Source organism: Sphaeramia orbicularis, unplaced genomic scaffold, assembly GCF_902148855.1.
Source record: "Sphaeramia orbicularis unplaced genomic scaffold, fSphaOr1.1, whole genome shotgun sequence".
NCBI classification, from domain to species: Eukaryota; Metazoa; Chordata; class Actinopteri; order Kurtiformes; family Apogonidae; genus Sphaeramia; species Sphaeramia orbicularis.
The window spans coordinates 93,926-110,167 of NW_021941607.1; the positions used below are offsets into that span (position 1 = coordinate 93,926).

General features: G+C 45.6%; 1 protein-coding gene across 1 annotated transcript in view; it reads left to right on the forward strand.

Moving 5' to 3' along the window:
- The window catches only part of LOC115416447 (glycine receptor subunit alpha-3-like), a 207,926-nt gene that overhangs the window by 75,788 nt on the left and 115,896 nt on the right, over positions 1 to 16,242 (forward strand). The gene's annotated exons all lie outside the window — the stretch shown is intronic.

Genomic DNA, 16,242 nt, shown 5'->3' on the forward strand with positions numbered 1-16,242 from the left:
TTCAGTTGTAGTTCAGTTGCAGTTTAGTTGCAGTTCAGTTGTAGTTCAGTTGTAGTTCAGTTGTAGTTTAGTTTAGTTGTAGTTCAGTTGTAGTTTAGTTGTAGTTCAGTGTTAGTTCAGTTGTAGTTCAGTTGTAGTTCAGTTGTAGTTCAGTTGTAGTTCAGTTGTAGTTCAGTGTTAGTTCAGTTGTAGTTTAGTTGTAGTTTAGCTGTAGTTCAGTTGTAGTTCAGTTGTAGTTCAGTTGTAGTTCAGTGGTCTCTTTTCTCTTCTTCTCTGTGCTCCTATTCAAATCAATCCCAGACAGGACTCTGCTGCTTTAGTCTCCATGTTTCCAGGTAGAGTGGGGACCAGAAGACGACTGGAAACCACAAGTGAACACAAGTGACGGAGCAAAAAGTGTCGTATGGAGACAGCACAGAAAACTGAGAGAGACAAAGAAATCCATTGAACATCAATCTGACATAGATATAAAATCAGACCAGATCAATACAGATGATCAGTCAGCCACTGAACCAGTTCCAGGTTTGGTCTGTCACATTAGAGTCCATAAATAAATCCTTCTGTGTGTTCAGGTCCAAACCTCCACATTTCCAGTTCATCCAGTTAAACCCACCAAATGGTTTGGATCAGTTCTCTGGTCTGTTTGACAGACTCCACCCTAACAGGACTAACCCTAACCCCCTAACCCTAACAGGGCTAACCCTAACAGGGCTGACCCTAACAGGACTAACCCTAACCCCCTAACCCTAACAGGGCTAACCCTAACAGGGCTGACCCTAACAGGACTAACCCTAACCCCCTAACCCTAACAGGACTAACCCTAACCCCCTAACCCTAACAGGACTAACCCTAACCCCCTAACCCTAACAGGTCTGACCCTAACCCTAACAGGACTAACCCTAACCCTAACAGGGCTAACCCTAACCCCCTAACCCTAACAGGACTAACCCTAACCCCCTAACCCTAACAGGGCTAACCCTAACCCCCTAACCCTAACAGGACTAACCCTAACCCCCTAACCCTAACAGGGCTGTCCCTAACCCCCTAACCCTAACAGGGCTAACCCTAACCCCTAACCCTAACAGGACTAACCCTAACCCCCTAACCCTAACAGGTCTGACCCTAACCCCCTAACCCTAACAGGGCTAACCCTAACCCCCTAACCCTAACAGGGCTGTCCCTAACCCTAACAGGACTAACCCTAACAGGGCTAACCCTAACCCCCTAACCCTAACAGGACTAACCCTAACCCCCTAACCCTAACAGGGCTAACCCTAACCCCCTAACCCTAACAGGGCTGTCCCTAACCCCCTAACCCTAACAGGGCTAACCCTAACCCCTAACCCTAACAGGACTAACCCTAACCCCCTAACCCTAACAGGACTAACCCTAACCCCCTAACCCTAACAGGACTAACCCTAACCCCCTAACCCTAACAGGACTAACCCTAACCCCCTAACCCTAACAGGGCTGTCCCTTACCCCCTAACCCTAACAGGACTAACCCTAACCCTAACAGGGCTAACCCTAACCCCCTAACCCTAACAGGGCTGTCCCTAACCCTAACAGGACTAACCCTAACAGGGCTAACCCTAACCCCCTAACCCTAACAGGACTAACCCTAACCCCCTAACCCTAACAGGGCTAACCCTAACCCCCTAACCCTAACAGGGCTGTCCCTAACCCCCTAACCCTAACAGGGCTAACCCTAACCCCCTAACCCTAACAGGACTAACCCTAACCCCCTAACCCTAACAGGACTAACCCTAACCCCCTAACCCTAACAGGACTAACCCTAACCCCCTAACCCTAACAGGGCTGTCCCTTACCCCCTAACCCTAACAGGACTAACCCTAACCCTAACAGGGCTAACCCTAACCCCCTAACCCTAACAGGGCTAACCCTAACCCCCTAACCCTAACAGGACTAACCCTAACCCCCTAACCCTAACAGGACTAACCCTAACCCCCTAACCCTAACAGGGCTAACCCTAACCCCCTAACCCTAACAGGGCTGTCCCTTACCCCCTAACCCTAACAGGACTAACCCTAACCCTAACAGGGCTAACCCTAACCCCCTAACCCTAACAGGGCTAACCCTAACCCCCTAACCCTAACAGGACTAACCCTAACCCTAACAGGGCTGACCCTAACCCCCTAACCCTAACAGGACTAACCCTAACCCTCTAACCCTAACAGGACTAACCCTAACCCCCTAACCCTAACAGGACTAACCCTAACCCCCTAACCCTGGGTGTGTCCTGTTGGTAGATCAGCTTCAGCCTGGTTTGGTGTCAACAGTCCAGTTGGTGTGTGTTTTGTCCTCGTACCATCCTACAGTCCATCAGTCCTTCAGACCTTCAGTCCTTCAGTCCATCAGTCCTTCAGTTCTTCTGTCCTTCAGTTCTTCAGTTCTTCAGTCCATCAGTCCTTCAGTTCTTCAGTTCTTCAGTCCATCAGTTCTTCTGTCCTTCAGTTCTTCAGTCCTTCAGTCCATCAGTTCTTCAGTCCTTCAGTCCATCAGTCCTTCAGTTCTTCAGTTCTTCTGTCCTTCAGTTCTTCAGTTCTTCAGTCCATCAGTCCTTCAGTTCTTCAGTTCTTCTGTCCTTCAGTTCTTCAGTTCTTCAGTCCATCAGTCCTTCAGTCCATCAGTTCTTCCGTCCTTCAGTCCTTCAGTTCTTCAGTCCTTCAGTCCATCAGTCCTTCAGTTCTTCAGTTCTTCTGTCCTTCAGTTCTTCAGTTCTTCAGTCCATCAGTCCATCAGTTCTTCAGTCCTTCAGTTCTTCAGTCCATCAGTCCTTCAGACCTTCAGTCCTTCAGTCCATCAGTTCTTCAGTCCATCAGTCCTTCAGTCCTTCAGTCCATCAGTCCTTCAGTCCTTCAGTCCATCAGTTCTTCAGTTCTTCTGTCCTTCAGTTCTTCAGTTCTTCAGTCCATCAGTCCATCAGTTCTTCTGTCCTTCAGTTCTTCAGTCCATCAGTCCTTCAGACCTTCAGTCCTTCAGTCCTTCAGACCTTCAGTCCTTCAGACCTTCAGTCCTTCAGTTCTTCAGTCCATCAGTCCTTCAGTCCATCAGTTCTTCAGTCCTTCAGTCCATCAGTTCTTCCGTCCTTCAGTCCATCAGTTCTTCAGTCCTTCAGTCCATCAGTCCTTCAGTTCTTCAGTCCTTCAGTCCATCAGTCCTTCAGTTCTTCAGTCCTTCAGTCCATCAGTTCTTCAGTTCTTCAGTCCATCAGTTCTTCTGTCCTTCAGTTCTTCAGTTCTTCAGTCCTTCAGTCCATCAGTCCTTCAGTCCATCAGTTCTTCAGTTCTTCAGTCCTTCAGTCCATCAGTTCTTCTGTCCTTCAGTTCTTCAGTCCATCAGTCCATCAGTTCTTCAGACCTTCAGTCCTTCAGTCCTTCAGTTCTTCAGTCCTTCAGACCTTCAGTCCATCAGTCCTTCAGTTCTTCAGTCCATCAGTCCTTCAGACCTTCAGTCCATCAGTCTTTCAGTCCTTCAGACCTTCAGTCCATCAGACCTTCAGACCTTCAGTCCATCAGGCCTTCAGCTCCATCAGTCCTTCAGACCTTCAGTCCATCAGACCTTCAGTCCATCAGTCTTTCAGTCCTTCAGACCTTCAGTCCATCAGACCTTCAGACCTTCAGTCCATCAGTCCTTCAGCTCCATCAGTCCTTCAGACCTTCAGTCCTTCAGACCTTCAGACCTTCAGTCCATCAGTCCTTCAGCTCCATCAGTCCTTCAGACCTTCAGTCCTTCAGACCTTCAGTCCTTCAGACCTTCAGACCTTCAGTCCATCAGTCCTTCAGCTCCATCAGTCCTTCAGACCTTCAGTCCTGCAGACCTTCAGACCTTCAGTCCATCAGTCCTTCAGCTCCATCTCCTCAGACTATAGACAGTGTCGTGCACTTTCATGACAGTCCTGACCCAGTTTTACCTCCAGATTAAAGGTGACATCATTTATTCAATTATTAGCAGTTTTTATTTAAAGGTCTCAGTGGCAGCGAACACAGCGTTCAACAAACAACCACAGTTTAACCCAGCTGAATTCAGGTCCAGACCTGGACCAGACCTGGACTCTGGTCTGGGCTCAGATCCAGAATGAGGCCAGACCTGGACCCTGGTCTGAGCTGGACCCACTTGCACTGATTCAAAGTGGCTCCTCTGTCCTCTTTAATCTGATGCAGTCTGTCATGACGACCAGTGGCTCAGATACAGTTGGAATCAGAAATATTCACCCCCCCCCCCCCACAGTGTGGTCATGTATGACAGAGCAGGACAACAAACAACAACAAAAAAGACTGAAACGTGTCGGACTTCTTTTGATGACATGTGGGTGTTTTGGAACCACACATGTTCCCTCTGTTTTAAACCCAGAGCTGGTGCACGTGGGACTGTTTCCAGACGTCTTGGTCTCCACAGCTCCGTACGTCTGCATGGTCCAGAGCAGCCCAGGCCTGGAGGGGGCAGGGGGGGCAACAGGAAGTACCATCAGCCAATCACAGTCCACAAACTGTCCTTTGGCCTTAATCTGGATAATTATTACCAATACTGACTAATGTGTGTGTGTGTGTGTGTGTGTGTGTGTGTGTGTGCAGAGGCCTCTCTGTGGGTCACATGACCCAGGCTGAGTCCTGGATGTCCTGTTGAATCCTTGCTCTTGTGTTGGACTTGCAGCTGAGAGCAGACCTGCAGACTGGTCTCAGATCTGTCCTGTGGTCTGATCTGCCTTGGCAGAGGTCTGTGCTCTCCAAGTGCTTTTCTAGTGTTCTACATGTTTAGTTGTAGTTTAGTTTTAGTTGTAGTTCAGTTGTAGTTTAGTTGTAGTTCAGTTGTAGTTTAGTTGTAGTTCAGTTTAGTTGTAGTTCAGTTGTAGTTCAGTTGTAGTTCAGTTTAGTTGTAGTTCAGTTGTAGTTCAGTTGTAGTTCAGTTGTAGTTCAGTTTAGTTGTAGTTCAGTTGTAGTTCAGTTGTAGTTCAGTTGTAGTTCAGTTGTAGTTTAGTTGTAGTTCAGTTGTAGTTTAGTTGTAGTTCAGTTGTAGTTCAGTTGTAGTTCAGTTGTAGTTCAGTTGTAGTTCAGTTGTAGTTTAGTTGTAGTTCAGTTGTAGTTCAGTTGTAGTTTAGTTGTAGTTCAGTTGTAGTTCAGTTGTAGTTCAGTTGTAGTTCAGTTGTAGTTCAGTGGTCTCTTTTCTCTTCTTCTCTGTGCTCCTATTCAAATCAATCCCAGACAGGACTCTGCTGCTTTAGTCTCCATGTTTCCAGGTAGAGTGGGGACCAGAAGACGACTGGAAACCACAAGTGAACACAAGTGACGGAGCAAAAAGTGTCGTATGGAGACAGCACAGAAAACTGAGAGAGACAAAGAAATCCACTGAACATCAATCTGACATTGACAAAGACCAAAACCAAGGGAATTTGATCCAGAATTTTGATCTGTTTTAGTTAGTTTAGTAAACACACAATACAGTTTCAGTTAGTTATGTTTTTTTTTTTTTCTTTTAATTATAGTTTTTATTTATTTCAGTTAATGAAACTGTTCAGTTCTAGTTTGGGTCATCTGGTTCGTTTTCGTTGACGATAAGAACCTTTTTCGTTGCTGCTGTTGGAGGCTCCTGTGCTCCTCCACAGCTGGAGCACTTGTAGGCTGACCAGGTGCTTATGAGCCACATGTGGGACAAGAGTGTGTTTGTGTGGGACAAAGTGGGACACGTAACTGTGATGCTGGAACAACGTCTAGATTTGCAAACAATGTGTCTTATAAATATGAATAACAACATATTTTGACACTGGGCGTTTATTTTTGGCTTTTTTTGCACAGGTTTCAACAACTTTTTTTTGCTTGTAAAACAAAACCATCTAAAAACTCAAAAAACAAGCCTCAGGTTTCAGTGTTTCCATGATTTCCTCCAGTATTTGCATGTCTGTGTCTGAGGCGTCTGCCTCTGTTTTCTGTGTCAGTGGGCGGAGCTCAGGAGGTGACAGGCTGATGGACTCCTGACCCCACCTGTGTGTTGGCTGATTGACAGCGGACACAGCCAATGGGGACAGCGCTGTCTCAGCTACAAAGGAAAAGTCATGTTTGGAAGAAGGCGACTGTCCTGCACTGTGGACAGACACAGCCAGTCAAACGCAGGACAATGCCTCAATTTGTGGGACGTGGAAAAAAACAGTGGGACGCCTGGACCCCTAAGCACAGGTCTGTTCAGAGCAGCTCCTGCGCTCCACTGCCACATCAGCTCACATCACAGCTGGGACAGACGCTATGTCCACCTGTGGGACAGACGCTGTGTCCAACTGTGGGACAGACGCTATGTCCACCTGTGGGACAGACGCTGTGTCCACCTGTGGGACAGACGCTATGTCCACCTGTGGGACAGACGCTGTGTCCACCTGTGGGACAGACGCTGTGTCCACCTGTGGGACAGACGCTGTGTCCACCTGTGGGACAGACGCTATGTCCACCTGTGGGACAGACGCTCTGTCCACCTGTGGGACAGACGCTCTGTCCACCTGTGGGAAAGACGCTCTGTCCACCTGTGGGACAGACGCTGTGTCCACCTGTGGGACAGACGCTATGTCCACCTGTGGGACAGATGCTATGTCCACCTGTGGGACAGACGCTGTGTCCACCTGTGGGACAGACGCTGTGTCCACCTGTGGGACAGACGCTATGTCCACCTGTGGGACAGACGCTCTGTCCACCTGTGGGACAGACGCTATGTCCACCTGTGGGAAAGACGCTCTGTCCACCTGTGGGACAGACGCTGTGTCCACCTGTGGGACAGACGCTATGTCCACCTGTGGGACAGACGCTCTGTCCACCTGTGGGACAGACGCTGTGTCCACCTGTGGGACAGACGCTCTGTCCACCTGTGGGACAGACGCTGTGTCCAACTGTGGGACAGACGCTATGTCCACCTGTGGGACAGACGCTCTGTCCACCTGTGGGACAGACGCTATGTCCACCTGTGGGACAGACGCTGTGTCCACCTGTGGGACAGATGCTGTGTCCACCTGTGGGACAGACGCTCTGTCCACCTGTGGGACAGACGCTATGTCCACCTGTGGGACAGACGCTGTGTCCAACTGTGGGACAGACGCTCTGTCCAACTGTGGGACAGACGCTCTGTCCACCTGTGGGACAGACGCTATGTCCACCTGTGGGACAGACGCTCTGTCCACCTGTGGGACAGACGCTATGTCCACCTGTGGGACAGACGCTCTGTCCACCTGTGGGACAGACGCTCTGTCCACCTGTGGGACAGACGCTGTGTCCACCTGTGGGACAGATGCTGTGTCCACCTGTGGGACAGACGCTCTGTCCACCTGTGGGACAGACGCTGTGTCCACCTGTGGGACAGACGCTGTGTCCAACTGTGGGACAGACGCTCTGTCCAACTGTGGGACAGACGCTCTGTCCACCTGTGGGACAGACGCTATGTCCACCTGTGGGACAGACGCTCTGTCCACCTGTGGGACAGACGCTATGTCCACCTGTGGGACAGACGCTCTGTCCACCTGTGGGACAGACGCTGTGTCCACCTGTGGGACAGACGCTGTGTCCAACTGTGGGACAGACGCTCTGTCCACCTGTGGGACAGACGCTATGTCCACCTGTGGGACAGACGCTCTGTCCACCTGTGGGACAGACGCTGTGTCCAACTGTGGGACAGACGCTATGTCCACCTGTGGGACAGACGCTCTGTCCACCTGTGGGACAGACGCTATGTCCACCTGTGGGACAGACGCTCTGTCCAACTGTGGGACAAACAGACGCTGTGTCCACCTGTGGGACAAACGCTGTGTCCAGCCGGTGGACGCTGTGTCCAGCCGGTGGACGCTGCCCCCATGTGCCCTCAGGCGTTTGTTTGTTGTTGTGTTCATTAAAGTGTTTGTCCCTTGGGCTGTGTGCGTCAGTCTGCTGCTGCTCCACCTTGGACACCCGCTGCACTGAGGAAACAGTCGTGTGTTTATTAGTTTGTCTGTGACACAGGAAGGAAGTGACCTACGACCTGTAGACCCAGCACCAGAGGAGAACAGGGGAGGACGAGGAGCAGAGGGGTTTGTGTCCAAAAACAGACACTTCAGATGGGATCTACTGACACGTTTCCACCAAGGTTATTATGGTTAATGAAAACTAATGAAATGACCAAAACTAGAATTGAAAAAACATTTTCATTAATTGAAATAAATAAAAACTGTAATTAAAATAAAAAAACATAACTAACTGAAACTGTATTGTGTGTTTATAAAACTAACTGAAACGGATCAAAATGATGGATAAAATTCCCTTGATTTTCATTGTTGTCAATGTCGGATGCTGATTCCATGTCCAGGCTGAGTGTCCTGAACTGACTCATGGTTTTCCCTGCGTGGGTCCTGTGTATGTATGTAGCAGTGGGCAGAGTTCTGTGTTTTTTATGTAGCAGTGGGCATAGTTCTGTGTTTTTTATGTAGCAGTGGGCATAGTTCTGTGTTTTTTATGTAGCAGTGGGCATAGTTCTGTGTTTTTTATGTAGCAGTGGGCAGAGTTCTGTGTTTTTTATGTAGCAGTGGGCATAGTTCTGTGTTTTTTTTATGTAGCAGTGGGCAGAGTTCTGTGTTTTTTATGTAGCAGTGGGCAGAGTTCTGTGTATGTATGTAGCAGTGGGCAGAGTTCTGTGTTTTTTATGTAGCAGTGGGCAGAGTTCTGTGTTTTTTATGTAGCAGTGGGCAGAGTTCTGTGTTTTTTATGTAGCAGTGGGCAGAGTTCTGTGTATGTATGTAGCAGTGGGCAGAGTTCTGTGTTTTTTATGTAGCAGTGGGCATAATTCTGTGTTTTTTATGTAGCAGTGGGCATAGTTCTGTGTTTTTTATGTAGCAGTGGGCATAGTTCTGTGTTTTTTATGTAGCAGTGGGCAGAGTTCTGTGTTTTTTATGTAGCAGTGGGCATAGTTCTGTGTTTTTTTTATGTAGCAGTGGGCAGAGTTCTGTGTTTTTTATGTAGCAGTGGGCAGAGTTCTGTGTATGTATGTAGCAGTGGGCAGAGTTCTGTGTTTTTTGTGTGTAGCAGTGGGCAGAGTTCTGTGTTTTTTATGTAGCAGTGGGCAGAGTTCTGTGTATGTATGTAGCAGTGGGCAGAGTTCTGTGTATGTATGTAGCAGTGGGCAGAGTTCTGTGTTTTTTGTGTGTAGCAGTGGGCAGAGTTCTGTGTTTTTTATGTAGCAGTGGACATAGTTCTGTGTTTTTTATGTAGCAGTGGGCAGAGTTCTGTGTTTTTTGTGTGTAGCAGTGGGCAGAGTTCTGTGTTTTTTTTTGTGTAGCAGTGGGCATAGTTCTGTGTTTTTTGTGTAGCAGTGGGCAGAGTTCTGTGTTTTTTATGTAGCAGTGGGCAGAGTTCTGTGTTTTTTTTTATGTAGCAGTGGGCAGAGTTCTGTGTTTTTTATGTAGCAGTGGGCAGAGTTCTGTGTTTTTTATGTAGCAGTGGGCAGAGTTCTGTGTTTTTTGTGTGTAGCAGTGGGCAGAGTTCTGTGTTTTTTATGTAGCAGTGGGCATAGTTCTGTGTTTTTTATGTAGCAGTGGGCAGAGTTCTGTGTTTTTTATGTAGCAGTGGGCAGAGTTCTGTGTTTTTATGTAGCAGTGGGCAGAGTTCTGTGTTTTTTTATGTAGCAGTGGGCAGAGTTCTGTGTTTTTTATGTAGCAGTGGGCATAGTTCTGTGTTTTTTATGTAGCAGTGGGCAGAGTTCTGTGTTTTTTATGTAGCAGTGGGCAGAGTTCTGTGTTTTTTGTGTGTAGCAGTGGGCAGAGTTCTGTGTTTTTTTATGTAGCAGTGGGCAGAGTTCTGTGTTTTTTTTATGTAGCAGTGGGCAGAGTTCTGTGTTTTTTATGTAGCAGTGGGCATAGTTCTGTGTTTTTTATGTAGCAGTGGGCATAGTTCTGTGTTTTTTATGTAGCAGTGGGCGGAGTTCTGTGTTTTTTGTGTGTAGCAGTGGGCAGAGTTCTGTGTTTTTTTATGTAGCAGTGGGCAGAGTTCTGTGTTTTTTATGTAGCAGTGGGCAGAGTTCTGTGTTTTTTTTTATGTAGCAGTGGGCATAGTTCTGTGTTTTTTGTGTGTAGCAGTGGGCATAGTTCTGTGTTTTTTGTGTGTAGCAGTGGGCAGAGTTCTGTGTTTTTTTATGTAGCAGTGGGCAGAGTTCTGTGTTTTTTTATGTAGCAGTGGGCAGAGTTCTGTGTTTTTTGTGTAGCAGTGGGCAGAGTTCTGTGTTTTTTTATGTAGCAGTGGGCAGAGTTCTGTGTTTTTTTTATGTAGCAGTGGGCAGAGTTCTGTGTTTTTTTTTATGTAGCAGTGGGCAGAGTTCTGTGTTTTTTTTTATGTAGCAGTGGGCAGAGTTCTGTGTTTTTTTTATGTAGCAGTGGGCATAGTTCTGTGTTTTTTGTGTGTAGCAGTGGGCAGAGTTCTGTGTTTTTTTTATGTAGCAGTGGGCAGAGTTCTGTGTTTTTTTTATGTAGCAGTGGGCAGAGTTCTGTGTTTTTTTTATGTAGCAATGGGCAGAGTTCTGTGTTTTTTGTGTGTAGCAGTGGGCAGAGTTCTGTGTTTTTTTATGTAGCAGTGGGCAGAGTTCTGTGTTTTTTTTATGTAGCAGTGGGCAGAGTTCTGTGTTTTTTGTGTGTAGCAGTGGGCAGAGTTCTGTGTTTTTTGTGTGTAGCAGTGGGCAGAGTTCTGTGTTTTTTATGTAGCAGTGGGCATAGTTCTGTGTTTTTTGTGTGTAGCAGTGGGCAGAGTTCTGTGATTTTGTGTGTAGCAGTGGGCAGAGTTCTGTGTTTTTTTTATGTAGCAGTGGGCAGAGTTCTGTGTTTTTTGTGTGTAGCAGTGGGCAGAGTTCTGTGTTTTTTTTGTGTAGCAGTGGGCATAGTTCTGTGTTTTTTGTGTGTAGCAGTGGGCATAGTTCTGTGTTTTTTGTGTGTAGCAGTGGGCAGAGTTCTGTGTTTTTTGTGTGTAGCAGTGGGCAGAGTTCTGTGTTTTTTTTATGTAGCAGTGGGCAGAGTTCTGTGTTTTTTGTGTGTAGCAGTGGGCAGAGTTCTGTGTTTTTTGTGTGTAGCAGTGGGCAGAGTTCTGTGTTTTTTTTATGTAGCAGTGGGCAGAGTTCTGTGTTTTTGTGTGTAGCAGTGGGCAGAGTTCTGTGTTTTTTGTGTGTAGCAGTGGGCATAGTTCTGTGTTTTTTGTGTGTAGCAGTGGGCAGAGTTCTGAGTTTTTTATGTAGCAGTGGGCAGAGTTCTGTGTTTTTTATGTAGCAGTGGGCAGAGTTCTGTGTTTTTTGTGTGTAGCAGTGGGCAGAGTTCTGTGTTTTTTTTATGTAGCAGTGGGCATAGTTCTGTGTTTTTTGTGTGTAGCAGTGGGCATAGTTCTGTGTTTTTTTTATGTAGCAGTGGGCATAGTTCTGTGTTTTTTGTGTGTAGCAGTGGGCAGAGTTCTGTGTTTTTTGTGTGTAGCAGTGGGCAGAGTTCTGTGTTTTTTTTATGTAGCAGTGGGCATAGTTCTGTGTTTTTTGTGTGTAGCAGTGGGCATAGTTCTGTGTTTTTTTATGTAGCAGTGGGCAGAGTTCTGTGTTTTTTTTTATGTAGCAGTGGGCAGAGTTCTGTGTTTTTTGTGTGTAGCAGTGGGCATAGTTCTGTGTTTTTTGTGTGTAGCAGTGGGCATAGTTCTGTGTTTTTTTATGTAGCAGTGGGCAGAGTTCTGTGTTTTTTTATGTAGCAGTGGGCAGAGTTCTGTGTTTTTTGTGTGTAGCAGTGGGCAGAGTTCTGTGTTTTTTTATGTAGCAGTGGGCAGAGTTCTGTGTTTTTTGTGTGTAGCAGTGGGCAGAGTTCTGTGTTTTTTTTTATGTAGCAGTGGGCAGAGTTCTGTGTTTTTTTTATGTAGCAGTGGGCAGAGTTCTGTGTTTTTTTTTATGTAGCAGTGGGCAGAGTTCTGTGTTTTTTTTATGTAGCAGTGGGCAGAGTTCTGTGTTTTTTTTATGTAGCAGTGGGCAGAGTTCTGTGTTTTTTTTATGTAGCAGTGGGCAGAGTTCTGTGTTTTTTTTATGTAGCAGTGGGCAGAGTTCTGTGTTTTTTTTTATGTAGCAGTGGGCAGAGTTCTGTGTTTTTATGTAGCAGTGGGCAGAGTTCTGTGTTTTTTTTGTGTAGCAGTGGGCAGAGTTCTGTGTTTTTTTTATGTAGCAGTGGGCAGAGTTCTGTGTTTTTTGTGTGTAGCAGTGGGCAGAGTTCTGTGTTTTTTTTATGTAGCAGTGGGCAGAGTTCTGTGTTTTTTATGTAGCAGTGGGCAGAGTTCTGTGTTTTTTATGTAGCAGTGGGCAGAGTTCTGTGTTTTTTGTGTAGCAGTGGGCAGAGTTCTGTGTTTTTTTTATGTAGCAGTGGGCAGAGTTCTGTGTTTTTTGTGTGTAGCAGTGGGCAGAGTTCTGTGTTTTTTGTGTGTAGCAGTGGGCAGAGTTCTGTGTTTTTTTTATGTAGCAGTGGGCAGAGTTCTGTGTTTTTTTTATGTAGCAGTGGGCAGAGTTCTGTGTTTTTTTTATGTAGCAGTGGGCAGAGTTCTGTGTTTTTTTTATGTAGCAGTGGGCAGAGTTCTGTGTTTTTTGTGTGTAGCAGTGGGCAGAGTTCTGTGTTTTTTTTATGTAGCAGTGGGCAGAGTTCTGTGTTTTTTGTGTGTAGCAGTGGGCAGAGTTCTGTGTTTTTTGTGTGTAGCAGTGGGCATAGTTCTGTGTTTTTTGTGTGTAGCAGTGGGCAGAGTTCTGAGTTTTTTATGTAGCAGTGGGCAGAGTTCTGTGTTTTTTATGTAGCAGTGGGCAGAGTTCTGTGTTTTTTGTGTGTAGCAGTGGGCAGAGTTCTGTGTTTTTTTTATGTAGCAGTGGGCATAGTTCTGTGTTTTTTGTGTGTAGCAGTGGGCATAGTTCTGTGTTTTTTTTATGTAGCAGTGGGCATAGTTCTGTGTTTTTTGTGTGTAGCAGTGGGCAGAGTTCTGTGTTTTTTGTGTGTAGCAGTGGGCAGAGTTCTGTGTTTTTTTTTATGTAGCAGTGGGCATAGTTCTGTGTTTTTTGTGTGTAGCAGTGGGCATAGTTCTGTGTTTTTTTTATGTAGCAGTGGGCAGAGTTCTGTGTTTTTTTTATGTAGCAGTGGGCAGAGTTCTGTGTTTTTTGTGTGTAGCAGTGGGCATAGTTCTGTGTTTTTTGTGTGTAGCAGTGGGCATAGTTCTGTGTTTTTTTATGTAGCAGTGGGCAGAGTTCTGTGTTTTTTTTATGTAGCAGTGGGCAGAGTTCTGTGTTTTTTGTGTGTAGCAGTGGGCAGAGTTCTGTGTTTTTTTATGTAGCAGTGGGCAGAGTTCTGTGTTTTTTGTGTGTAGCAGTGGGCAGAGTTCTGTGTTTTTTTTTATGTAGCAGTGGGCAGAGTTCTGTGTTTTTTTTATGTAGCAGTGGGCAGAGTTCTGTGTTTTTTTTTATGTAGCAGTGGGCAGAGTTCTGTGTTTTTTTTATGTAGCAGTGGGCAGAGTTCTGTGTTTTTTTTATGTAGCAGTGGGCAGAGTTCTGTGTTTTTTTTTTATGTAGCAGTGGGCAGAGTTCTGTGTTTTTTTTATGTAGCAGTGGGCAGAGTTCTGTGTTTTTTTTTATGTAGCAGTGGGCAGAGTTCTGTGTTTTTTATGTAGCAGTGGGCAGAGTTCTGTGTTTTTTTTATGTAGCAGTGGGCAGAGTTCTGTGTTTTTTTTATGTAGCAGTGGGCAGAGTTCTGTGTTTTTTGTGTGTAGCAGTGGGCAGAGTTCTGTGTTTTTTTTATGTAGCAGTGGGCAGAGTTCTGTGTTTTTTATGTAGCAGTGGGCAGAGTTCTGTGTTTTTTATGTAGCAGTGGGCAGAGTTCTGTGTTTTTTGTGTAGCAGTGGGCAGAGTTCTGTGTTTTTTTTATGTAGCAGTGGGCAGAGTTCTGTGTTTTTTTTATGTAGCAGTGGGCAGAGTTCTGTGTTTTTTGTGTGTAGCAGTGGGCAGAGTTCTGTGTTTTTTGTGTGTAGCAGTGGGCAGAGTTCTGTGTTTTTTTTTATGTAGCAGTGGGCATAGTTCTGTGTTTTTTTTATGTAGCAGTGGGCATAGTTCTGTGTTTTTTTTATGTAGCAGTGGGCAGAGTTCTGTGTTTTTTTTATGTAGCAGTGGGCAGAGTTCTGTGTTTTTTGTGTGTAGCAGTGGGCAGAGTTCTGTGTTTTTTTTTATGTAGCAGTGGGCAGAGTTCTGTGTTTTTTTTTATGTAGCAGTGGGCAGAGTTATTTTTGGAAATGTTCCCTCCTGTCCCAAATGACAAACACACACAAACACAAGCAGAGCTTTGGGGTCGCCGAGCTTCGCCGTGACATTTAGAGGCAACAAGAACACACTCTGAGCATTTAGAAGGTCTGCACTAAATGTGACGGTGCACTGATGGAGCTGTAATGAAGCTAATGTGCTATCGTTAGCTTAGGATGAAGAAAAGCCCATCAGTACACAGATGAATCATGGGACAGTCAGTGGAGTGAAATAAAGCCAGGACTGCAGACACTGTTTCTACTGATAATTAAAGTCCCACGAAACTAATCAGTCATTTAACCACGAATAACTGTTTTCATTTGTAAATAGATTTTTAGGGATCCACATAAAAACCGTCTCGTGGTCTGAGGTCTGGAGAACTGGACCAACAGCTCACAGGTGTTTGTGTCCGACTGCAGTGGAAGCTCAGCTGACCCTAAAATGACTCCCATTAAATGCTCAAATCTGTTCAGTTGTTTTCATTTCATTGACTCCAAATGTGTTGGAACACGTTCATCTCTCAGACCAGTTGGTTCAGAATCAGTTTGATCCCAGATCAGTGGACTGGATGTTGTTCACTTCTCCTCCATTCCCGTGTCTGTGTTTGTTCATTCCATCTCTGCTCAGTGCATTTGTCCGTAGACGCTCAGCGTCCATGCACTTCAATGGGACTGAGTGGAACTGCTGGAAAAACCACTACAAACTGGACCAGCACTGGATACATGACACCTGTCGTCTCGCCCCCGGACGCTCAGCGTCTCTGGGGGAAAACTGAGCTGTGGGCGGAGCTCAGCCGGGCCGGACGCCGAGCTTCCACGTACTGATTGGAGGTTGGGTCTGAAGGCTGAATCCCATTTGATTGACAGTTGTTGTCAGATCTGTTCCTTCACTGACACAGTTCAGTTTAACCCTTTCATGCATGAATTATGAGAACCTTTGTCAAGATTTTTTTTCCTTGTGTGTTTTTATTCCTCTTTAGGCATGAAAAAAAAAAAGTGATCGAACAGTTTTTAAGCTATTTTTCATGGAGTTACAAAAATATCCACTCAGCTGGACGCCAGGTTTTTGAAGCAAAGAAACATGTATTTCCAGACTGAAAGGACCAAATCCATTTATTAATGCTGCTAATGGGATGTTTCCTCACATTTTGAACCTACTCTAATACTAGTTATTACTCACTCAGATAATATGCAACCAAAAAAAACAACTTTTGTTAAAAAAAAAAACAAAAAACATGTTAATTACAGTCTAATAACAATTATCAGTTCATTTCCAGTCAAATATTGTCGGCAGATCAGGTTTGTCCAGAACAGGAGCGTTCCAGTTCTACTGTGAATGTCAGTGGATGAGCTGATGCAGAAGGGTCAAAACACAGGATTCCAAATGTGTCTGACAGGACATTTTACAGACAATATGACAGATGAGTGCTGCTGAATGAGCCCCAGTTTGACTTTAAATTCAGTTTGGCTTCAGTTGGACCATAAGGGATTATCTGAAACAAGGAGCTGCTTTGTACTGAAATAAATGTTGGAATGGTGTTAATTAAAGTTCACTCTCTGACGGGACATGACTGTTTGGACCCTGAAGTGTCCACTGTGTCAGCTGATAGACAAAGAAAACAACAAACTCCAAGAATGTCCCAAAGCTGTCCACTGGACTGACCACTATGCATGAAAGGGTTCATACTGTCGCACATTCTGCTGTGAAATCACACACAAACCAAATGAACTGTTCATTTACTGAGCTGAAAGAAAACCACCACTGGACTGACTGGGGACACTCAACTGAAGTTACACCATTTCTAGTTTCACTTCCAGAATGGAATCATTTCTTGTTCAGTTTCATCTGGTTTTGTAGATGGTTAAATCGGTCAGACTGTTGGACAGGTCAGACTGAACTAACGATCCAGTCCTGGAACAGACGCCGACTGTGTGCGATAAAGAAACTGAGCATTTAC